The sequence below is a fragment of the Hyla sarda genome, chromosome 3 (genome assembly GCF_029499605.1).
Source record: "Hyla sarda isolate aHylSar1 chromosome 3, aHylSar1.hap1, whole genome shotgun sequence".
Classification (NCBI taxonomy): domain Eukaryota; kingdom Metazoa; phylum Chordata; class Amphibia; order Anura; family Hylidae; genus Hyla; species Hyla sarda.
In genome coordinates, this window is record NC_079191.1 from 259228114 (window position 1) to 259253230 (window position 25117).

At 46.5% G+C, this 25117-nt stretch overlaps 1 long non-coding RNA gene across 1 annotated transcript in view; it reads left to right on the forward strand.

The window, feature by feature from the left end:
• LOC130362294 (uncharacterized) overlaps window positions 1-25117 on the forward strand; it is a 98350-nt gene that overhangs the window by 32453 nt on the left and 40780 nt on the right. The window contains exon 2 of the long non-coding RNA XR_008891344.1: window positions 1089-1172. This is a non-coding gene — a long non-coding RNA (uncharacterized LOC130362294). The remainder of the gene's footprint in view (window positions 1-1088; window positions 1173-25117) is intronic.

A 25117-nucleotide genomic window follows, 5' to 3' on the forward strand; every position in this document is an offset into this window, starting at 1 on the left:
GCAATGCTCATTCACATAGCTGCCTCTAGTATTGAAGCTCATTGGGGGGAAAAAATCTTGTTTTCATGATATCGTATCCTTGCCAGTGGCATATTTTTCTTTTTTGTTTTAAAACATTCATTAAAGGGGTATTCCAGGCCAAAACTTTTTTTTCTATATCAACTGGCTCCGGAAAGTTAAACAGATTTGTAAATTATTTCTATTAAAAAATTTTTAATCCTTCCAATAGTTATTAGCTTCTGAGTTGAGTTGTTGTTTTCTGTCTAACTGCTCTCTCATGACTCACGTCCCGGGAGCTGTGCAGTTCCTATGGGGATATTCTCCCATCATGCACAGCTCCCCTGACGTGACATCATCATTGAGCAGTTAGACAGAAAACTTCAGAAGCTAATAACTATTGGAAGGATTAAGATTTTTTTATAGAAGTAATTTACAAATCTGTTTAACTTTCCGGAGCCAGTTGATATATAAAAAAGGAATACCCCTTTAAATAATTTTAGTTTTGTAAAACATAAGATTGACACAAAAAAGTGGCAACAGTGAAAATCCTCTTGGTCACCTAAAGGGAATTCACAAAAAAAATCAGTATACGTGAAAGAAGATTTCCAGTTAGAGAAAATCCATCTGGAGATTCGAAGTGCGGCCAGCGCCGACTAAATCAGGCAGCACTAGGACCGTGCTGACATTGCTGTCCCAATAGACAGCAACGTCTGCAGCACGGATTCCGCCAGAACATGTTCTGACTGAATTTTTAGATCAGAATTTTCAGACATTCCACCCAGAAAATTCTGCAGTATGAATGGGTGAACGAAAAACCCATTCACTCACATTTTACCCCCAGGCAGCGGAATTTCAGAGCGAAATTCTGTAGTGTGAACCCAGGCTTACCCATAAACATCTATGAGGAAGTGAAAGGGCAAAATAAGAGACTGCAGAGAAACACAAACATTGCTGATTATTCTCTGAATGGGAATTTCTCTCTCACATGCACAAAAGCACCCAAATTAAAGAAATTATACAGTAGATAGAACACTTACAAGAAACAGAAGCCAATATCATCTCTCCTTCTCCCCTTCCCCTCTCTATAGGCCTCTACTGAGAGTACCTGTAACCTGATCCCTCAGTGAGCTGATAAGATGTCACCTCTGTTTCCCTTGAGACAGAAATTGCCAGTAAGTGATCAGTACAGGAAAAAAAAACATATTTACTAAGATATACTAAAAAGTGTTTTAGCCTTGCTTGTATTATTGATTTATGGAAAGTTGTTTATAACTGGAGGTACACATCATATGACATATATTGCCTTTTAATGGTGACTACACCTCCTGTGCTTTTTTGTGTTACTGGATTACGTATATTCCATCCTATAAAGCAATCCGTGACATTTTCTGCTATCTTTATATGACATATAATAAGGAGAGCAATAGCTTTTCTTTAGCAGAGGGGTTTAGCAATAAGAGCCATCTCTTTTCAGCATATCCCATCAACATGTGTTTGACGTTTGAGAACATTTTGTGATTTCTGCCCAAGCTGGGAAGAACTCTGGTTTATATTCTCTTCATCTAGGAGTTAGAAACATTGCAGTTAGCTGGAATAAGTTTTTTGACAGTAAATATTGTAGCTTTATTCAGGAAATGACAGCAAGTAACACTCTATAGATTATGCCCAAGGGTTTATCTTAGTGTATAGAAAGTAACAGAGTAATCCTTGCTTCAGATTGATTACATTTCTGTGCAATCCTAGATCAGAGACATACACTAAACAAGTATATTTTAAACAAAGAAAATAATTAAATCGACACATCATAGTGAATATAAACAAATATAGAAAATGATGTTCATATTAAAAAAAAATTTTGCACTTTAAAGGGGTATTCCAGTGAAAAAAATTTTTTTTTTAATATCAACTGGCTCCAGAAAGTTAAGCAGATTTGTAAATTACTTCAATTAAAAAATCTTAATCCTACAAGTACTTATCAGCTGCTGAAGTTAACTTGTTCTTTTCTGTCTGACAACAGTGCTTGCTCTCTGCTAACACCTCTATCTGTCTTAGGAACTGTCCACAGTAGGGGCAAATCCCCATAGCAAACCTCTCCTGCTCTGGACAGTTCCTGAGACAGGCAGAGGTGTCAGCAGAGAGCACTGTTGTCAACTCAACTTCAGCAGCTGATAAGTACTGGTAGGATTACTATTTTTTAATACAAGTAATTTACAAGTCTGTTTAACTTTCTGGAGCTCTGGAGTTTTTGACCAGAATACCCCTTTAACACAATGCAACTATTCTGGCAAGGCAAGTGAAAACATATTGGAAATGTTTATGATTCTTTATATACAGTTGGAACAAAAAGGTAAGTGGACACTTTGGAATCACCTGTTTTTTTGCATAGTGTACAAAACTAATGTGCTCTGATTATTACATATGTTTCAATAAGGTTGGACTGTGGTTTGTTAATGTCCAGCTTTTACAAGTAAAAAAACAAGTTTTGTACTTACTATCACACGGCCACAAACCACAAGCAACCCATAAAGAAATTCATGTGGTTTTGCTTCCAAATAACCCACACGCCTTACTAGGTATATGTGAACCCAGTCTTAATGACAAACACAAAGTAAGTAACACACAGTCTTAACATTTATGTCTGTTCATAAAGGAAATCTGTCACCCGAACTAAAAACCTGTGTAACTGTTACACACTGCGCTCCGGCCGCAAGCACGGGGCCGGGATTCGCATCGTGGGATGCGGCCAGTCACTCACCTTGTCACGCTCCTGCAGCGCTCTTACTCTCTCAGCTCTGGTGCGTGAGCGTACCCGTTCCTTAGGACGCGCACGCTGGAGCTTTGAAATCAGTACGCCCATAATTAGTAAAAGCACCTGACAGCAGATTATAAGTTGTTGCACCTCCTACACCACCCTGCTGGATCTTCAGTGCCTATTGCGTGTTTTGCCATACCCGTGTATCCAGACCTTCCTGCTACGTTTTTTGACTACAAACCTTTGCCACCTGCCTTGACCTTCTGCTACATTGACTACGCTACAGCCTCCTCCTTCAGTACCTCGCCTTGCCCAGTTACTTGTGTGGTCGAGCCGTGTCGAGGGTAGCGACCTGGGTCGGGGGTAGCGACCATCCTGCCTTGCAGCGGGCTCTGGTGAAGATCAGCGGCACCTTAGACTCCATTCCCCGATATGGTCCGAGTTATTGCCACACAGGTAGAGGATCCACATCCAGTTCCGTTACAGTAACACTGATCAAAATGATACTTACTTATGGGAATCTGTGGCTCTATTCCGTTTTTAATCTTCTTTTTTCGGTATGCTAATGATCAATTGGGGCTTCCCCAACCATGGTGACATCATCGCTGCCAGGTCGGCACTCTGGCCAGCCTATACATATTCATATTCATCCTCTGTCTGTAGTGTGAAGCTAACAACGAGCAGGCAGAGGGAGGCTATGAGGATGTATGAGCCGGGCAGAGTCCCGACCTGGCAGCGATGACATCACCATGTCCAGCCAGCAAAGTGCCGCCCATGCCTCAAGCTGCTCATTAGCATACGGAAAAAAGAAGATTAATGGCAGAATGGAGTAACTGATCCCAACGGGGTAAGTATCATTTTGATTAGTGTCACCCACACTAGAAGCCTGTATAAAAGGATAGTGCAGTTGACACTGATGTGTTTCCTTTAAACAGATTAAGTAAGCATCCACAGTGAACAGAGAAAAAGTGAACTTCTGTGTAAATTACTTCTCCAGGAGCAAATTTGCGTAAAAGGTGTTTCAATTAAGATGATGTGAAAGTGTTCTTCTCATGAAAAGGTGGTTAGTGAAGACAGTTATATAAATAGTCCAAAAAATGGGAAAACATTTACTTTGGGAATGTTGCTGTTCTCCCTATGAGAAAACATCCTATTAAAGGGGTTATCCAGGAACTGAAAAACAGACAATTTCCCTCACTGTCTCAAGGTTGAGTGTGGTTCTGCAGCCAAGTTCCCTTAAAGGAAATGGTGGAGCCAAGTTGTAATACCACACCCAACCTGGAGACAGACAGGGAGCGATCTTTGAAAGAAATTAGGCCTGTTTTTGAATCTTGGATAATCCCTTTAATATCACTCCAAGAGCACAGTGATCAATCCTAAAATGTGAGAAAGAACTAAAGGGTTTAAGCAAAATCCCTACAAAAGACCACAAACTCTAAAATCCTCTGTTCATGTGTCCACTAGGCAGAGGCGGCTCTAGACTTTTTGAGGCCTGAGGCAAAAATATATCTGAGAACCCCCCAAGTGCGATAAAAAAACCCCGCAATGCACTATATCTATTTATCAGTGGGTATGTAGTTTAAAGTGCTGCTTTATACAGCAACTCACCTATGACGTCTTCTCTAATTTGCTTTGTTGCCTTCTCTTCTCCATTTGGTCTGGGCCATCTTGACAATTTCTTCCACCCACAATTCTTCACCGTTAAACCTGCAATAAAAACCTAGTAGGCGCCAAACTTTTTTTTCCATGGGTGACAGAGGGGTGTAGAAGAGTGTACATGGGTGACAGAGGGGTGTAGAGGGGTGTACATGGGTGACAGAGGGGTATAGAGGAGTGTACATGGGTGACAGAGGGGTGTAGAGGAGTGTACATGGGTGACAGAGGGGTGTAGAGGAGTGTGCATGGGTGACAGAGGGGTGTATATGGGTGATAGAGGGTGTAGAGGAGTGTACATGGGTGACAGAGGGGAGTAGAGGAGTGTAAATGGGTGACAGAGGGGTGTAGAGGAGTGTACACGGGTGACAAAGGGGTGTAGAGGAGTGACATATGGGTGTAGAGGAGTGAAAATGGGCGACAGAGGGGTGTAGAGGAGTGTACATGGAAGCAAGAGGGGTGTACATGGGTAATAGAGTGTGTAGAGAAGTGTACATGGGTGACAGAGGGGTGTAGGAGTATACATGGGTGACAGAGGGGTGTACATGGGTGATAGAGGGTGTAGAGGAGTGTACATGGGTGACAGAGGGGTGTAGAGGGGTGTACATGGGTGACAGAGGGGTGTACATGGGTGACAGAGGGGTGTAGGAGTGTACATGGGTGACAGAGGGGTGTACATGGGTGATAGAGGGTGACAGAGGAGTGTACATGGGTGACAGGGGTGTCGAGGGGTGTACATGGGTGACAGAGGGGTGTACATGGGTGACAGAGGGGTGTAGGAGTGTACATGGGTGACAGAGGGGTGTACATGGGTGACAGAGGGGTGTACATGGGTGATAGAGGGTGTAGAGGAGTGTACATGGGTGACAGAGGGGTGTAGAGGAGTGTACATGAGTGACAGATGGGTGTAGAGGAGTGTACATGGGTGACAGAGGGGTGTAGAGGAGTGTACATGGGTGATAGAGGGTGTAGAGGAGTGTACATGGGTGACAGAGGGGTGCAGAGGAGTGTACATGAGTGACAGATGGGTGTAGAGGAGTGTACATGGGTGACAGAGGGGTGTAGAGGGGTGTACATGGGTGATAGAGGGTGTAGAGGAGTGTACATGGGTGACAGAGGGGTGTAGAGGAGTGTACATGAGTGACAGATGGGTGTAGAGGAGTGTACATGGGTGACAGAGGGGTGTAGAGGAGTGTACATGGGTGAAAGAGGGGTGTAGAGGAGTGTACATGGGTGACAGAGGGGTGTAGAGGAGTGTACATGGGTGACAGAGGGGTGTAGAGGAGTGTACATGGGTGACAGAGAGGTGTAGAGGAGTGTACATGGGTGACAGAGAGGTGTAGAGGAGTGTACATGGGGTGACACAGGGGTGTAGAGGAGTGTACATGGGTGATAGAGGGTGTAGAGGAGTGTACATGGGTGACACAGGGGTGTAGAGGGGTGTACATGGGTGACAGAGGGGTGTACATGGGTGACAGAGGGGTGTAGATGAGTGTACATGGGTGACAGAGGGGTGTAGAGGAGTGTACATGTGTGACAGAGGGGTGTAGAGGAGTGTACATGGGTGACAGAGGGGTGTAGAGGAGTGTACATGTGTGACAGAGGGGTGTAGAGGAGTGTACGTGGGTGACAGAGGGGTGTAGAGGAGTGTACATGGGTGATAGAGGGTGTAGAGGAGTGTACATGGGTGACAGAGGGGTGTAGAGGAGTGTACGTGGGTGACAGAGGGGTGTAGAGGAGTGTACATGGGTGAAAGAGGGGTGTAGAGGAGTGTACATGGGTGACAGAGGGGTGTACATAGGTGACAGAGGGGTGTAGAGGAGTGTACATGGGTGAAAGGGGGTGTAGAGGAGTGTACATGGGTGACAGAGGGGTATACATGGGTGACAGAGGGGTGTAGAGGAGTGTACATGGGTGATAGAGGGTGTAGAGGAGTGTACTTGGGTGACAGAGGGGTGTAGAAGAGTGTACATGGGTGACAGAGGACTGTACATGGGTGACAGAGGGGTGTAGAGGAGTGTACATGGGTGACAGAGGGGTGTAGAGGAGTGTACATGGGTGATAGAGGGTGTAGAAGAGTGTACATGGGTGATAGAGGGTGTAGAGGAGTGTACGTGGGTGACAGAGGGGTGTAGAGGAGTGTACATGGGTGAAAGAGGGGTGTAGAGGAGTGTACATGGGTGACAGAGGGGTGTACATAGGTGACAGAGGGGTGTAGAGGAGTGTACATGGGTGAAAGAGGGGTGTAGAGGAGCGTATATGGGTGACAGAGGGGTGTACATGGGTGACAGAGGGGTGTAGAGGAGTGTACATGGGTGACAGAGGGGTGTACATAGGTAACAGAGGGGTGTAGAGGAGTGTACATGGGTGAAAGAGGGGTGTAGAGGAGTGTACATGGGTGATAGAGGGTGTAGAGGAGTGTACTTGGGTGACAGAGGGGTGTACATGGGTGACAGAGGGGTGTAGAGGAGTGTACATGGGTGATAGAGGGTGTAGAGGAGTGTACATGGGTGATAGAGGGTGTAGAGGAGTGTACGTGGGTGACAGAGGGGTGTAGAGGAGTGTACATGGGTGAAAGAGGGGTGTAGAGTAGTGTTCATGGGTGACAGAGGGGTGTACATAGGTGACAGAGGGGTGTAGAGGAGTGTACATGGGTGAAAGAGGGGTGTAGAGGAGTGTACATGGGTGACAGAGGGGTGTATATGGGTGACAGAGGGATGTAGAGGAGTGTACATGGGTGATAGAGGGTGTAGAGGAGTGTACATGGGTGACAGAGGGGTGTAGAGGAGTGTACATGGGTGACAGTGGGGTGTAGAGGAGTGTACATGGGTGACAGTGGGGTGTAGAGGAGTGTACATGGGTGACAGAGGAGTGTAGAGGAGTGTACATGGGTGACAGAGGAGTGTAGAGGAGTGTACATGGGTGACAGAGGAGTGTAGAGGAGTGTACATGGATGACAGAGGGGTGTAGAGGAGTGTACATGGGTGACAGAGGGGTGCAGAGGAGTGTACATGGGTGACAGAGGGGTGTAGAGGAGTGTACACGTGTGACAGAGGGGTGTAGAGGAGTGTACATGGGTGACAGAGGGGTGTAGAGGAGTGTACATGGGTGACAGAGGAGTGTACATGGGTGACAGAGGGGTGTAGAGGAGTTAACATGGGTGACAGAGGGGTGTACGTGGGTGATAGAGGAGTGTACATGGGTGACAGAGAGGTGTAGAAGAGTGTACTTGGGTGACAGAGGGGTGTACATAGGTGACAGAGGGGTGTAGAGGAGTGTACATGGGTGATAGAGGGTGTAGAGGAGTGTACTTGGGTGACAGAGGGGTGTACATGGGTGACAGAGGGGTGTACATGGGTGACAGAGGGGTGTAGAGGAGTGTACATGGGTGATAGAGGGTGTAGAGGAGTGTACATGGGTGACAGGAGTGTAGAGGAGTGTACATGGGTGACAGAGGAGTGTAGAGGAGTGTACATGGGTGAAAGAGGGGTGTAGAGGAGTGTACATGGGTGACAGAGGGGTGTACATAGGTGACAGAGGGGTGTAGAGGAGTGTACATGGGTGAAAGAGGGGTGTAGAGGAGTGTACATGGGTGACAGGAGTGTAGAGGAGTGTACATGGGTGACAGAGGGGTGTAGAGGAGTGTACATGGGTGACAGAGGGGTGCAGAGGAGTGTACATGGGTGACAGAGGGGTGTAGAGGAGTGTACACGTGTGACAGAGGGGTGTAGAGGAGTGTACATGGGTGACAGAGGAGTGTACATAGGTGACAGAGGGGTGTAGAGGAGTTAACATGGGTGACAGAGGGGTGTACGTGGGTGATAGAGGGTGTAGAGGAGTGTACATGGGTGACAGAGAGGTGTAGAAGAGTGTACATGGGTGACAGAGGACTGTACATGGGTGACAGAGGGGTGTAGAGGAGTGTACATGGGTGACAGAGAGGTGTAGAGATGTGTACATGGGTGACAGAGGGGTGTAGAGGAGTGTACATGGGTGACAGAGAGGTGTACAGAGGGGTGTAGAGGAGTGTACATGGGTGGCAGAGGAGTGTAGAGGGATGACAGAGGGGGTGGACATGGGTGACAGGGGGGTGGACATGGGTGACAGGGGGGTGGACATGGGTGACAGGGGTGGACATGGGTTACAGGGGGGATGAACAGGGGTGACAGGGGGGTGAACAGGGGTGACAGGGGGTGAACAGGGGTGACAGGGGGGTGAACAGGGGTGACAGGGGGGGTGAACATGGGTGACAGGGGGGGTGGACATGGGTGACAGGGGGGGTGGACATGGGTGACAGGGGGGGTGGACATGGGTGACAGGGGGGGGTGGACATGGGTGACAGGGGGGGTGGACATGGGTGACAGGGGGGTGGACATGTTTTATAACATAATTACGGACAGTGTACACACCTGACATCCTAACTGGCCATGGTGTGGTGGTTATGAGTATGGACTGGATCGGTGTTTCCCAACCAGGGTGCCTCCAGCTGTTGCAAAACTATAACTCCCAGCATGCCTTGACAAACAGGCTGTCCGGGCATGCTGGGAGTTGTAATTTTGCAACAGCTGGAGGCACCCTGGTTGGGAAACACTGGACTGTATACTTATATCATTGATTATATTGCTATATTTACATCCAGAGCTGCCAGAATAACACCACATAAAGGGCCCCTGATCCTCGATGAGCTAGCAGGGCTCCAAGGGGTTTCCCAATACCACCAAATGAATGGCCATGGGTGCCGGGGGGGGGGGGGGTAGACATGGATGACAGGGGGGTGGACATGGGTGACAGGGGGGGGGGGGGTGAACATGGGTGACGGGGGGTGAACATGGGTGATGGGGGGGGGGTGAACATGGGTGACGGGGGGTGAACATGGGTGACGGGGGGTGGACATGGGTGACAGGGGGGTGGACATGGGTGACAGGGGGGGTGGACATGGGTGACAGGGGGGGTGGACATGGGTGACGGGGGGGGTGGACATGGGTGACGGGGGGACAGGGGGGGTGGACATGGGTGACAGGGGGGGTGGACATGGGTGACGGGGGGGGTGGACATGGGTGACGGGGGGGGTGGACATGGGTGACGGGGGGGTGGACATGGGTGACGGGGGGGGTGGACATGGGTGACGGGGGGGGTGGACATGGGTGACAGGGGGGGTGGACATGGGTGACAGGGGGGGTGGACATGGGTGACGGGGGGTGGACATGGGTGACAGGGGGGGTGGACATGGGTGACAGGGGGGGTGGACATGGGTGACAGGGGGGGTGAACATGGGTGACAGGGGGGGGGGTGAACATGGGTGACAGGGTGGGGGAACATGGGTGACAGGAGGGTGAACATGGGTGACAGGAGGGTGAACATGGGTGACAGGAGGGTGAACATGGGTGACAGGAGGGTGAACATGGATGACAGGGGGTCGACATGGGTGACAGGGGAGTGGACATGGGTGACAGGGGAGTGGACATGGGTGACAGGAGGGTAAACACGGGTGACAGGAGGGTAAACACGGGTGACAGGGGGGTGAAGGGGGGTGACGGGGGTGACAGGGGGTGGACATGGGTGACAGGGGGGGTGGACATGGGTGACAGGGGGGTGGACATGGGTGACGGGGGGGTGGACATGGGTGACGGGGGGGGATGGACATGGGTGACGGGGGGGGGGTGGACATGGGTGACAGGGGGGTAGACATGGGTGACAGGGGGGGTGAACAGGGGTAACAGGGGGGGTGAACAGGGGTAACAGGGGGGGGTGAACAGGGGTAACATGGGGGGGGTGAACAGGGGTAACAGGGGGGGGGTGAACAGGGGTGACAGGGGGGGTGAACAGGGGTGACAGGGGGGGTGAACAGGGGTGACAGGGGGGGTGAACAGGGGTGACAGGGGGGGTGAACAGGGGTGACGGGGGGGTGAACAGGGGTGACAGGGGGAGTGAACAGGGGTGACAGGGGGGGGGTGAACAGGGGTGACAGGGGGGGGTGAACAGGGGTGACAGGGGGGGTGAACAGGGGTAACAGGGGGGGTGAACAGGGGTAACAGGGGGGGTGAACAAGGGTAACAGGGGGGGTGAACAGGGGTGACAGGGGGGGTGAACAGGGGTGACAGGGGAGGGTGAACAGGGGTGACAGGGGGGGGTGAACAGGGGTGACAGGGGGGGGTGAACAGGGGTGACAGGGGGGGGTGAACAGGGGTGACAGGGGGGGTGAACAGGGGTGACAGGGGGGGTGAACAGGGGTGACAGGGGGGGTGAACAGGGGTGACAGGGGGGGTGAACAGGGGTGACAGGGGGGGTGAACAGGGGTGACAGGGGGGGTGAACAGGGGTGACAGGGGGGGTGAACAGGGGTGACAGGGGGGGTGAACAGGGGTGACGGGGGGGTGAACAGGGGTGACAGGGGGGTGAACAGGGGTGACAGGGGGGTGAACAGGGGTGACGGGGGTGGACATGGGTGACGGGGGTGGACATGGGTGACAAGGGGGGGTGGACGTGTTATTATAACATTATTACGGACAGTGTAAACACCTGACATCCTAACTGCCCATGGTATGGGATGAGTATGGACTGGATCGGTGTTTCCCAACCAGGGTGCCTCCAGCTATTGCAAAACTACAACTCCCATTATGCCTGGACAGACTAAGGCTGTCCGGGCATGCTGGGAGTTGTAGTTTTGTAACAGCTGGAGGCACCCTGGTTGGGAAACACTGGGCTGGCGGGGGTTTGAGGGGGGCTAGACATGGATGACAGGGGGGGTAGGACATGGGTGACAGGGATGGACAGGGAGGTAGACAAAGCGGACATGGATGAAATGGGGGGTGGACATGTGTGATGGGGGGGTGCAGAGGGTGGACCTGGGTGACGGTGGGGGGGTTTGGACAGAGTTGAGAAGGGGTAACAGGGGTGTGGAAAGGGTACGGTACCTTCAGAAATCTCACCTCACTCCGGCCCGCGCAGCTTGCAGTTCTACGGCAGTCCGGCGTAAATGCTGCTCGCTCCGCCGTCAGGCACCATTTTCGGCTCACTGCGCCACAAGGGGGAGGGGAAGGGGGAGGGTCACGCAGGGGACGCAAGGGGGACGCAGGAGGACGCAGTGTGCGCACGCAGGCTTCCCTTCTCCCCCTGCGCGGAACATTAAAAAAAAAAAAAAAAAAAAAAATGGCGCCAAACTCACTGCTCTAACTACACCATTTAGGCGGGCGCGAGGCCTTAGGCGACCGCCTAAATCGCCTAATTAGAGAGCCGCCTCTGCCACTAGGAAAACATTGAACATTGAAGGTGATCATGAAAGGACACCATAAAGTTAGATGTTGCTATCCAAAAAACATTGCCACCATCTCAAGTTTGTCTGAGACCAAATTCATGTTTCTCGGTGCTTCTGGGAAAATGTTATGTGTACAGATTCGCCTTTTTAGGACAAAATGCACAACACTATGAGGTAACTTTACTAAGGCCAGGGTTTCAGTGTTTAGTTCTGCTGCCGTGAGATATGGCACATTCAGTAAAACGCTTGCGCCTCACAAATAACCTGCCACTGCTGCTGCGGCCTGTGCACTGTGTGTGGATATCTGCAATAGTTCTGAGCTAAGATTGATTTCCACTATATATCACACCAATTATTGATAAAAGGAAATGTGTGTTAGTCAATTTTCAGTTCAATGAAAATTTGTATCATATATAGGATTGTTTGCTATAATTAACAGTAATAGGTCTACTTGTACTATTTATAGAACAAGTAGGCTTGTTGCCCTCGTATGCATGTCTTAGGAAGTGGGTGATGCTCCACGTCCCTCTGACATGTGCATATGAGCCTAACACCATTAAGAGGTGTATATATTGTTCTTGAACTGATTAGTATTGTAGATTTCACAAGCAGCAAAGAAAAAAGAAAAAAGAAAAGCAAGCTGTGTTGTGCAGATGATACCTGGTATATTATGACCGGAAGACAACTGTGACCCTTCCAAAATGCTGGGCAAATCCTATTTTCAAGTAAGAGGTCCCTCAAGTTACAATGTTAATTGGTTCCAGGATTACCTTTGTATATTGAGACCATAACTCCATAACCCTGATAACTGGCTCTGAAGGATTAAATGGGCACTGTCAGATTCAAAAACTTTTTATATGTTGTACATCTTGGCAAAACATTAACCTTTCTAATAAACTTCATAAGAAAATGTTATTTCCTTTTTATATAAATCATGGCTTATAAAATCATGGCTTTGTCCAAGCTAAAGCACAGGCATGAACAAAGTCCAGTAAGTAAGTGGGTTAGCACTCTGTGCTCTCTCCTGTCTGATAGCACTCCTCTGTGCTCTCTCCTGTCTGATAGGACTCCTCTGTGCTCTCTCCTGTCTGATAGGACTCCTCTGTGCTCTCTCCTGTCTGATAGCACTCCTCTGATAGCACTCCTCTGTGCTCTCTCCTGTCTGATAGCACTCCTCTGATAGCACTCCTCTGTGCTCTCTCCTGTCTGATAGGACTCCTCTGTGCTCTCTCCTGTCTGATAGCACTCCCTCTGTGCTCTCTCCTGTCTGATAGCACTCCTCTGTGCTCTCTCCTGTCTGATAGCACTCCTCTGTGCTCTCTCCTGTTGGAAAGTACTCCTCTGTGCTCTCTCCTGTCTGATAGCACTCCTCTGTGCTCTCTCCTGTTGGAAAGTACTCCTCTGTGCTCTCTCCTGTCTGATAGCACTCCCTCTGTGCTCTCTCCTGTCTGATAGGACTCCTCTGTGCTCTCTCCTGTCTGATAGGACTCCTCTGTGCTCTCTCCTGTCTGATAGGACTCCTCTGTGCTCTCTCCTGTCTGATAGGACTCCTCTGTGCTCTCTCCTGTCTGATAGGACTCCTCTGTGCTCTCTCCTGTCTGATAGGACTCCTCTGTGCACTCTCCTGTCTGATAGGACTCCTCTGTGCTCTCTCCTGTCTGATAGGATTCCTCTGTGCTCTCTCCTGTATGATAGGACTCCTCTGTGCTCTCCTGTATGATAGGACTCCTCTGTGTTCTCTCCTGTCTGGCAGCACTCCTCTGTGTTCTCTCCTGTCTGATAGGACTCCTCTGTGCTCTCTCCTGTCTGATAGGACTCCTCTGTGCTCTCTCCTGTCTGATAGGACTCCTCTGTGCTCTCTCCTGTCTGATAGGACTCCTCTGTGCTCTCTCCTGTCTTATAGGACTCCTCTGTGCACTCTCCTGTCTGATAGGACTCCTCTGTGCTCTCTCCTGTCTGATAGGATTCCTCTGTGCTCTCTCCTGTATGATAGGACTCCTCTGTGCTCTCCTGTATGATAGGACTCCTCTGTGTTCTCTCCTGTCTGGCAGCACTCCTCTGTGTTCTCTCCTGTCTGACAGCACTCCTCTGTGCGCTCTCCTGTCTGACAGCACTCCTCTGTGCTCTCTCCTGTCTGATAGCACTCCCTCTGTGCTCTCTCCTGTCTGATAGGACTCCTCTGTGCTCTCTCCTGTCTGATAGGACTCCTCTGTGCTCTCTCCTGTCTGATAGCACTCCCTCTGTGCTCTCTCCTGTCTGATAGCACTCCCTCTGTGCTCTCTCCTGTCTGATAGGAGGACTCTGTGCTCTCTCCTGTCTGATAGGACTCCTCTGTGCTCTCTCCTGTCTGATAGGACTCCTCTGTGCTCTCTCCTGTCTGATAGGACTCCTCTGTGCTCTCTCCTGTCTGATAGGACTCCTCTGTGCTCTCTCCTGTCTGATAGGACTCCTCTGTGCTCTCTCCTGTCTGATAGGATTCCTCTGTGCACTCTCCTGTCTGATAGCACTCCCTCTGTGCTCTCTCCTGTCTGATAGCACTCCTCTGATAGCACTCCTCTGTGCTCTCTCCTGTCTGATAGGACTCCTCTGTGCTCTCTCCTGTCTGATAGCACTCCCCCTGTGCTCTCTCCTGTCTGATAGGACTCCTCTGTGCTCTCTCCTGTCTGATAGGATTCCTCTGTGCTCTCTCCTGTATGATAGGACTCCTCTGTGCTCTCCTGTATGATAGGACTCCTCTGTGTTCTCTCCTGTCTGGCAGCACTCCTCTGTGTTCTCTCCTGTCTGACAGCACTCCTCTGTGCGCTCTCCTGTCTGATAGCACTCCTCTGTGCTCTCTCCTGTTGGAAAGTACTCCTCTGTGCTCTCTCCTGTCTGATAGCACTCCTCTGTGCTTTCTCCTGCCTGATACTGCTCTCTCCTGTCCTCAGAGCAGTAGTATCAGACAGGAGATATCAGAGAGGAGTACTATCAGACCGGAGATATCAGAGAGGAGTACTATTAGACAGGAGAGAGCACAGAGACGTACTAGCCCACCCTCACTTTGACAAAGCTATGATTTTATAAGCCATGATTTCTATAAAAAGGAAATGCATTTTTCTTACGCAGTATATTAGAAAGGTGACTGTTTTTCCAAGATGTACAACATATACAAAGTTTTTGATACTGACCGTGCCCATTTAAAGAAAATTAGATAAACTAATACAGATAAAGCAAGTACTTACATATAAATATATGTGCTGATGAAAGCTCTCTTCTGGGTCCTGTACAGTGCACATAGTGTCCCAAAAAAGATTAAATGGAACCACCCTCACCTGGTTTCCAAGGAGCAGAAAACTCTGGTATAGCATAGAACATATAGTACCTCCCTGTATTGTAGGGAGGCACTACCAGACAAGCAGTCAGTGTATGCACTCAGTAAAACACGAGTTTTGACTGTGAAATGAACAACAAAAAACGTGGTCTCAAATGGCTGGAGGTGCTCAACCCCAAATGCGGTTGTGCATTTATACTGGGGGAGCAGATCCTGCCCTTGTAGTCCGTTGCTAGGGGCGATCCCCAGCATAAAAATGCATACAATGGAGGATGCCTGCCAGCGGACTACAAGTGCCGAATGTCTCAATTTTAACATCAGTGTTGAGGGATAGCCAATGTCATTGTATACATCTAACACAGTAGTGAACCCATATTCCTGTATTGTATTATTCTAATTGTTACACATCCACAACGTCTATCTGGTGTAGGATTCTATTGTGGCACTTGTAGTCCGCTGTAGGCATCCTCCATTGTATGCATTTTTATGCTGGGGATCACCCTTAGCAACGGACTACAAGGGCAGGATCTGCTCCCCCAGTATAAATGCACAACCGCATTTGGGGTTGAGCACCTCCAGCCATTTGAGACCACGTTTTTTGTTGTTTGTTTAAATTTTAGACTTGGAGGTGTGTAAACTCCATAGTTAATGCGCCTTGAATATCTTCCAGGCAGCATTAGTGTAGCACCTGTGAGGCCATGCACCTATATTAGCCAACTCAGGTGGGGCTTGCAGCTTGCCTCCCCCCTCCCATTGTATGTGTGCTCAGTCATGTTGGAGGGTACCCAGGAGGAGGCTGTGAGTCAATCGAATGCTGCCGTAATTGCCCACTGGCCCCTGTTTTGCTTATCACGCACATTTTGAGAAACCTTGGCGTTGGTGTGCGGGCTCTGGTGTGTCCTTCATATGAGGATATACTGGCGAATGTCTCAATTTTAACATCAGTGTTGAGGGATAGTCAATGTCATTGTATACATCTAACACAGTAGTTGTCACGTATGGGCAGGGAAGGAGTGCTCGCTAAGCTCACCCGCGCCACTGTCCCTGCCTACTTGTCCGCCTATCCTAAATGATAGGTCGGCAACTGGTCGACAACCCCTTCCCAAATAAGTGAGGGGAGTCAAATGTCAACACAATAAAATACAATCCTGTCAGTTGTCAGGAGCAACAGGGAAACAAGCAACTAACAAAGACAAACTAAACATACACACAAAGTCAATGTCAGTCAACCCGAGTCTAGCCAGGAGTGGGAAGAGGTGCCGAATCGCTATAACAAAAGAAAAGTTAGATAGGAATCCAGAAGTCAAGTTGCCGGGTATACAAGGGAATAAGGAAATGCTAGCTACTCAGGTAAGGACCAGTTTGTTTCACAGGCATCTTCCCAGTGTCTGATGCCTGGTAATATAGGGAGATGCACATGTGGTCAATCAGTAGCTAGCCACTCAGACAGCAGGGCGTAACCCGGCAACAACACCTTGTCAGCACCTGTTAACCCTGCTGGTGCTGACAGTACCCCCCCCCCCCCTTTTAAGAGGGGCCACCGGACCCTTAAAACTGGGTCTAGGTTTGTCTGGGTGAGAATCGTGGAATTTCTTAATTTTCTTCTGAACCTGAGCCCAAACTGTGCACAGTTTACTCATAGTGGTGTTGACCTCAGGGTTATCCCTATCAATATAGGTACAGGGTCTCTTAGGAATAGATAATGGACACAGCTCCCCTGCAGGACGAATCGGAGGAGTCTAAGCTCGGGCACACACATCACAAGAAGCAACAAAAGCTTTCACATACCTGTTCAGGGTTGACCACCAAAATCTCTTTTGAAGCAATCTCCTTGTACCATGGATACCAGGATGACCTTCTAACGGAGAACAATGAGATTCCTCGATTATATGGAGGCGAAACTGATTAGGTACAAAGATTTTGCCTCTAGGAATCTCTGGAGGAACCAAACCTTGATTGCTCAAAATTTCCGATGTTAAACCGGCAGATACTGCAGAGATAACCACACCTTCTGGAAGAATAGTCTCAGGATTAGAGTCTATAGGCTGAGAAGCGCATCAGGTAAAAGTTCAATAGCACAGACATCTCGGTGTGGGGGCAAAGCAGAGGAGGCCTCCTCAGAAAAAACGTCACAAAAATCAGAAATAAATTTGGGTTGAATACTTTTACCCTCACCGAGAGTAGCAAGAGAGACGGTAATGCATTTGTTAGAACACTCGGATTCCCACTTGATAAGTTCCCCTGAGGTCCAATCAAAAATAGGGTTATGATTTCTTAACCAGGGTAAGCCCAGAATCACATCTACAGACAAATTTTTAAGAACAAAAAAGGTGATTTTTTTCAAAATGCATAGAACCGACCAATAATCCCACTTCTGGAGTAGAAAAACTGACACAACCCCCTGACAAGGGTGTATAATCCACTCCAGAAATGGGAATTGGGTCCTCCAACCGTCTTAAAGGTAAATTTAAAGACTTAACAAATTTTAGATCCACAAAATTAGCAGCAGAACCAGAATCAACAAAAGCTTTACCAAATATTTTTCTCTTTTGAAAACATATTTGCACTGGTAACAACATTTTTGAAGATAAATTCGGAGGTACCTATGCGCCTAAATGACCTCCCTGATTGTCATTTAGGTGCTGGCGTTTGATGCAATTCTGGAACCGATGTCCTTCGTCTCCATAAAAGAAACATGTGCTTTTCTTCCGAATGGATTTTCTCTGCTGAGGGGAAAATTTCCCTATCTGCATAGGTTCCTCGGCAGAGACATGAGGGACAGGAAAAGAAGGAAACATGGAGGAAGGAGAGTGAGGAACAGAATTAAAAGTCTGTTCTCGATTTCTTTCTTTCATACGTCTGTCAAGTCGTATAGCTAATGCCATGGCTTGTTCTAATGAGTCAGGTGGTGGAGAACTTACAAAAGCATCCTTAATAGCATCAGATAATCCTAGTCTGAACTGACACCTAAGGGCTGGATCATTCCAACCTGAAGCCGTGCACCACTTTCGAAAATCCGCACAGTACTCCTCTGCTGTTCTCTTTCCCTGCTTAAGATTGACTAGCTGCGATTCTGCAAAGGCTGCACGGTCTGGCTCATCATAAAGAAGGCCCAAAGCAGAATAGAAAGCCTCCACTGAACTTAATTCAGCAGCTGAGGAAGGTAAGGAGAAAGCCCACTCTTGAGGGTCTCTTTGCAACAAAGGCAATATAAGTCCTACTCTCTGATCCTCTGTGCTAGTAGACTGTGGTCTCATGCGAAAATAGAGCTTACAACTCTCTCTGAAGACAACAAATGTATTTCGGTCACCTGAAAAACGGTCAGGAAGATACATTTTAGGGTCACTTGTGTGGTAGCCCTTGGGGGGTGTATGGTAGGGATGGTATAATGTTGGTATATGAGGGGTTAATATTAACCCTGTCACTCGTGACGCCAGAGTGAGGGCTGGTATGCTGAATCTATGTTCCGGCCTATCGCCGCCCTTCCCAGAAGCGATAGGTGCAATGAAATGACTGAAGGTCCACAAGCAGATTTAACTTGAACTTGAATAACTTTACTGCAGTGCTTGCAATATCCAATGCGTAGTAACAGTCTCATATAACAGTTCTTAGGTTGCTTAGCGACTGGCAGAAGTTGCGGACCTTGCATTAAACTTATAGTCTCTGAATTTAGGGAGTGATGTGCAGATCCGTCTGGATTTAGGGAAAATATTGGGTCTGGTGATACTGCAGAGTGCTTAGGGGATGACACACTCTATAATTTAGATCATTCAGCCATTGCTGCCAGGCTCAGGCCTAACTCACTGCGATTACTGCTATACAGGTCTTGCTTGCTTGCTTGCTATCCCAGGAACAAGAGAGCGATAAGATGGCCGCTCCCTTATATGGTCCGAATGTCTGCCGTTCACTTTACATGGTGTGATGGGATTGCTTACATCACAGGATCTATATACATTATAAAACCAGAATGAGGCTAGAGATACCAAAGTGAGGCCTGGAACGCATCCAGAATGAGTCTTGGAACGCATCACATGACCCGAAGGCCCTGCGACACCATGGAAACAAGTAATTAACCATTTATATACAGAAATAATACTATATACATTATTCTATGGACAAATTAGAAGTCTATATACTACAATAGAGGCGACTAGGGACGGACTAACCAACAGAGATTACTAAGTCCTAGGGACTCTGGCTACGGGGACCCATAGATAAATAAGTACCGTATGAAATGCGGTACTGGGACACCACACTTGAAACAGCTGGAGGACAGACCACTGACTGACCATTAGCTGTCTCCTGAGCCTGAACCCTCTCAGCAAGAGAATTCCCTAACTGGGTTAATCCCTGCATTTGCTCTACTAAAGCAGTCATTGCTTCCATCATAGCAGATGCAGGTAGTAGTTTGGGCCTGTGAAAATGTCACATTTGGGCAGGGAAGGAGTGCTCGCTAAGCTCACCCATGCCCCTGTCCCTGCCTACTTGTCCGCCTATCCTAAATGATAGGCCGGCAACTGGTCGACAATCCCTTCCTAAATAAGTGAGGGGAGTCAAATGTCAACACAATAAAATACAATCCTGTCAGTTGTCAGGAGCAACAGGGAAACAAGCAACTAACAAAGACAAACTAAACATACACACATAAAGTCAATGTCAGTCAAACCGAGTCTAGCCAGGAGTAGGAAGAGGTGCCGAATCGCTATAACAAAAGAGAAGTCAGAAAGGAAGCCAGAAGTCAAGTTTCCGGGTATACAAGGGAATAAGGCAATGCTAGCTACTCAGGTAATGACCAGTTTCACAGGCATCTTCCCAGTGTCTGATGCCTGGTAATATAGGGAGATGCACATGTGGTCAATCAGTAGCTAGCCACTCAGACAGCAGGGCGTAACCCGGCAACCTTGCAACAACACCTTGTCAGCATCTGCTAACCCTGCTGGTGCTGACAGTAGTGCACCCATATTCCTGTATTGTATTTAACTGTGAAATGCCCATTTTGATGGGTCAGTTCTTCCAGCCATTTAGCAGAACTGGACTGTTTGTAGCATTGTATGTTCAGTCTTGTTTCAAGTTACAATAGTTCAGGAAAGACCATTGTATATGGAAAATATTGTAACTTTAGTACATCGTAAGTTGAGGAATCACTGTATAGAAATCCTTTGGTTAAAGGAGTACTCCGGCGCACACTTTTTTCCTTTTATGCCGTCCGGGCTGCAAAATAAAAGAAAACACACTTTCTCTTACCTGCCAACGAGCCCCCGGAGCTCCGGTACACTCCGGTACAGGTGTTCTGTCCCCAGGCTGTATTCTTCTTACTTCCTGTTAGCCCAGCACGTCACACGGAGCTTCAGCCTATCACCAGCCGAGGCTGCGGCCGGTGATAGGCTGAAAAAAGTGCGCGCCGTAGTACTCCTTTAAGGTTGAGTGACACACAGATGATTCTACAGGTTATAATATTCAAGTGTTCATCTTTTTTTTCACTGTTGTGTCAGCAGTCTACTCCAGCCAGTGTACTGCTGCTCTGAACACGCACAGCCTCCAGATTACCTTTCATCCATGACATCTGTTTGTGCATTTGCTCCTGACACTTCTAGCTCTGCCCATCGAGTGCACATGCATCCAATTTCTTGCCCTTCGAATCACCTTTCATCCAGTGTTAGTTTTGTCGACTAATCATTTTAATAGACTTATCTTTTTCATCATAGTTTTTTAACACCACTAGACTAAAACTAAATAAAAAATTATAGATAGAGAAGATTTGGGAGGAGATCCCATCAGAGCTAATCTTTTGTCTGTATTCCATGTTCAAGGGGTACTCCACTGTAAAACATTTCTTTTTTTTAAATCAACTGGTGCCAGGAAGTTAAAAAGATTTGTAAATTACTTAAATTACTTCTTAATCCTTCCAGTACTTATCAGCTGCTGTATTCTCCACAAGAAGTTATTTTCTTTTTGAATTTCCTTTCTGTCTGACCACAGTGCTCTCTGCTGACAACTCTGCCCATTTTAGCAACTGTCCAGAGTAGGAGCAAATCCCCTATAGCAAACCTATCCTGCTCCGGAAAGTTCCTAAAATGTACAGAGGTGTCAACAGAGAGCACTGTGGTCAGACAGAAAGGAAATTCAAACAGAAAAGAACTTCCTGTGTAGCATACAGCAGCTGATAAGTACTGGAAGGATTACGATTTTTAAAATTGAAGTCATTTACAAATCTAGCACCAGTTGATTTAAAATATATATATATATATTTTCCAGTGGAGTACCCCTTTAACTCCTTAATGACACAGCCCATTTTGGCCTTGAGGACCTAGCCAGTTTTCATTTTTGCATTTTAGTTTTTTCTTCTTGGGTTTTTTAACCCCTTAAAGATAGACCCAGTTTTTTACCTTAATGACAGGCTTTTTTTTTATTTGACATGTGTCTCTTTAAATGGTAATAACTTTAGAATGCTTTTTCTAAATGAAGCAATTCTGTGATAGTTTTTTCGTGACATATTGTACTTTATATAAGGGGAACATTTTTTGTTGACACATCCAGCATTTTTTGTGAAAAACTCTAAAATAAAACATTGTGAAAAATTGGAAAATTTCTTGCTTTAGTATTTTTTTATGGTGTTCAGTGTGGTAAAAGTGATGTTATATTTATTCTGTGGGTCAGTACGATTATGGTGATACCCATTTTAAATAGGTTTTTATGTTTGTTTTCCTTTTCTGAGCAAAATTCATTTTCTTCCTTTATTTTTATCATTTTCCGACAGTTGTAACTTTTGTATTTTTGTCCGATGCCATTGAGTAAGGGCTTATTTTTTTGCGGGATGAGCTGTACTTTTTCTTGGTATAATTTTTGTAAAACATGCTACCTTTTGATCTTTTTTTATTCTATTTTTTTATTCTGGGTAATTTTGCGATTTTTTGTTGTTCTTTTTTACGGTGTTCACCGTGCGGGATAATTTACAGTATAGCTTTGTAGTACACATCATTATTGACATGGAAATGCCTAGTATGTATATGATGTTTTTTTTTATGATAATACAGGGCTTTTATTGGGAAAGGGGCATTTATTTAATATATTTTTAAAATTCATACTTGATGAACCTTTTATTATTTAACTTTTCACTTTTTACAGGTTATACTATGCTGCAATACATTTGCACTGCAGCACAGTATAACCTGATGAGCTGCACACATTACAAAAGGGCTTCCATAGCTTGCAGACAGGAGGCTATTAGCTAACCTCCTGCTGCCATAGCAACCAACAGCGACCCAAGATCGTATTGCCGTTGGTGAACAGGGGGAGCACCCCCCCCCCCCTGTCAACACCATAGATGCAGTGATCAGGATTGATCACAGCATCTATGGGGTTAATGCTACCGGGACTGGCACGATCACAGCCTCGGCAGCTGCTGCGGGACCCTGGCTGTGATTGACAGCCGGTTCCCACAGCCGATCTCCTGAGCTGCGCGCTGCAGACTAGGAGATCAGCAGGACGTAGGCGTATGCCCCAGCATGCGAACGTGTCAGGTGCTAGGGCATCTGCAGATGTCCTGTAGCGGGAAAGGGTTAAGGGCCTTAACACTTTTATTCATCCCATGTACGGTCCTATTTGAGGGCTTGTTTTTTTTTATGCAACTAATTATACTTTGCAATGTCACCTTTCAATTTATCATAAAGTGTATGACAAAACCAACATTTCTTTTATTTGTGAGGGGGAAATTGAAAATAAAGTAACAACTTTGCCACTTTTGTGGGGTTTTGGTTTTACACAGTTGTTACATCCTTTATGGTAAAATATCATACAAACTTGACATATTTTCTTTATTCTGTGGGTCAATACAATTAAAATGATACTACATTTATATAGGTTTTCTATTATTGTACTACTTAAAAAAAAAAAAAGGAAACACTTTTTTTTAAACAATCTAACTTATAATTGCCCTATTCTGACTTTTATTAATTTTTTTTTCATATAAGGGGGCTGTAGTTATTAGTAGCATTTTTGTTTAGATTACTTTTTTTTACTCATATATGATGTGACATGTATGATGTGACCAAAAGTTAGCATTTCTGGTGATTATGGTGTTTTTGCACATTTACGCTGTTCACCATGCTGGATCATAAATATTATATTTTAATAGCTTGGACAATTCCGCGCGTGGCAATATTCTTTTGTTTTACACTTTTTATGTTCCCATAGGGGAAAATATCACACAATCATTAGATTGAATTTACTTACTGTACAATCCTATGCCTATTGCATAGTATTGTGCAGTGGAAACATTTCTCTACCATAACCGCCAGGCTGCATCATTGGAGCATCGATCTGTTGGATGAAAGCTGACAAAGGGGTTCCTCATCCTTGATTTTAGCTCATGGTACCCCATTAAAGCATTGCGGGGATCCAATGGGCACCACTAGGCTACCAGCATTTGTGATTTATTCCTTAAGATGTTGTGATCGTCATTGAGCAAAGCATCTGAAGGATTAATGAAGGGCAGCTCTGTGATCGCTGCTTCCAATCATTAGCGATGAGTGCCTAGCCATTGACAGCTCCTGCACTCGCTTCATAGTCATGTAACAATCCAAGGTGTACAGGTATTCGCTTGGTCATTAAAGGGGTACTCCTCTGGAAAACATTTTTTTTTTAATCCACTGGTGCCAGAAAGTTAAACAGCTTTTTGAGGAAATACTTTTCTTTTTAAATGTCCTTTCTGTCTGACCACAGTGCTCTCTGCTGACACATCTGTCCATTTTAGGAACTGTCCAGAGTAGGAGAAAATCCTCATAGCAAACCTCTCCTGCTCTGGACAGTTCCTGAGAAGCATACATTCCTGTGGAGCATACAGAAGCCTATAAGTACTAGAAGGATTAAGATTTTTTAATATCATTTTAAAATCATTTACAAATCTGTTTAACTTTCTGTTGATCAGTTGATTTAAAAAAAAAAAGTTTTCCAGTGGAGTACCCCTTTAACCCCTTAATCTGTTAAGGATCCAGGGCGTACCTGTACGTCCTGAGTCCGCTCCCAATTTATAACGCGGGGCCAAAGTTGAACGCTGCGTCTAAAATGAAAGTGAAACCATGCCGGTTAGCTCAGGGAGCTGTTCGGGATCGCCGCGGTAAAATCGCGGCATCACGAACAGCTTACATGACAGCTGTAGGATCCCTACCTGCCTCCTCGCTGTCCGATCGCCGAATGACTGCTCAGTGCCTGAGATCCAGGCATGAGCAGTCAAGCTGCAGAATCATCGATCAGTGGTTTCTTATGAGAAACCACTGATCAATGTAAAATATCAGTGTGTGCAGTGTTATAGGTCCCTATGGGAGCTATAACACTGCAAAAAAAAAAAAGTGAAAAAAAGTGAAAAAAAAAGTGAAGATCATTTAAAAGCTTGAATCACCCCCCTTTTCCCATAAAAAAAACAGTGTAAATAAAAATAAACATATGTGGTATCGCCGCGTGCGGAAATGTCCGAATTATAAAAATATATTGTTTATTAAACCGCACGGTCAATGGCGTACGCGCAAAAAAATTCCAAAGTCCAAAATAGTCAATAAGTCCTATCAATGCAAAAAATGGTATCGCTAAAAACTTCAGATCATGGCGCAAAAAATGAGCCCTCATACTGCCCAATATGCGGAAAAATAAAAAAAAGTTATAGGGGTCAGAAGATGACAATTTTAAACGTATGCATTTTCCTACATGTAGTTATGATTTTTTCCAGAAGTACGACAAAATCAAACCTACATAAGTAGGGTATCATTTTAACCGTATGGACCTACAGAATAAAGAGAATGTGTAATTTTCACCGAAAAATGTACTGTGTAGAAACGGAAGCCCCCAAAAGTTACAAAATGGTGTGTTTTTTTTCAATTTTGTCTCACAATGATTTTTTTTTCCGTTTCGCTGTAGATTTTTGGGTAAAATTACTGATGTCATTACAAAGTAGAATTGGTGACACAAAAAATAAGCCCTCATATGGATTTTTAGGTGAAACATTTAAAGAGTTTTGATTTTTTAAAGGTAAGGAGGAAAAAACTAAAATGCAAAAACGGAAAAACCCCTGGTCCTTAAGGACCAGGACCATTTTGGCCTTAAGGACCAGACCAATTTTATGTTTGCATTTTCGTTTTTTCCTCCTCGCCTTCTAA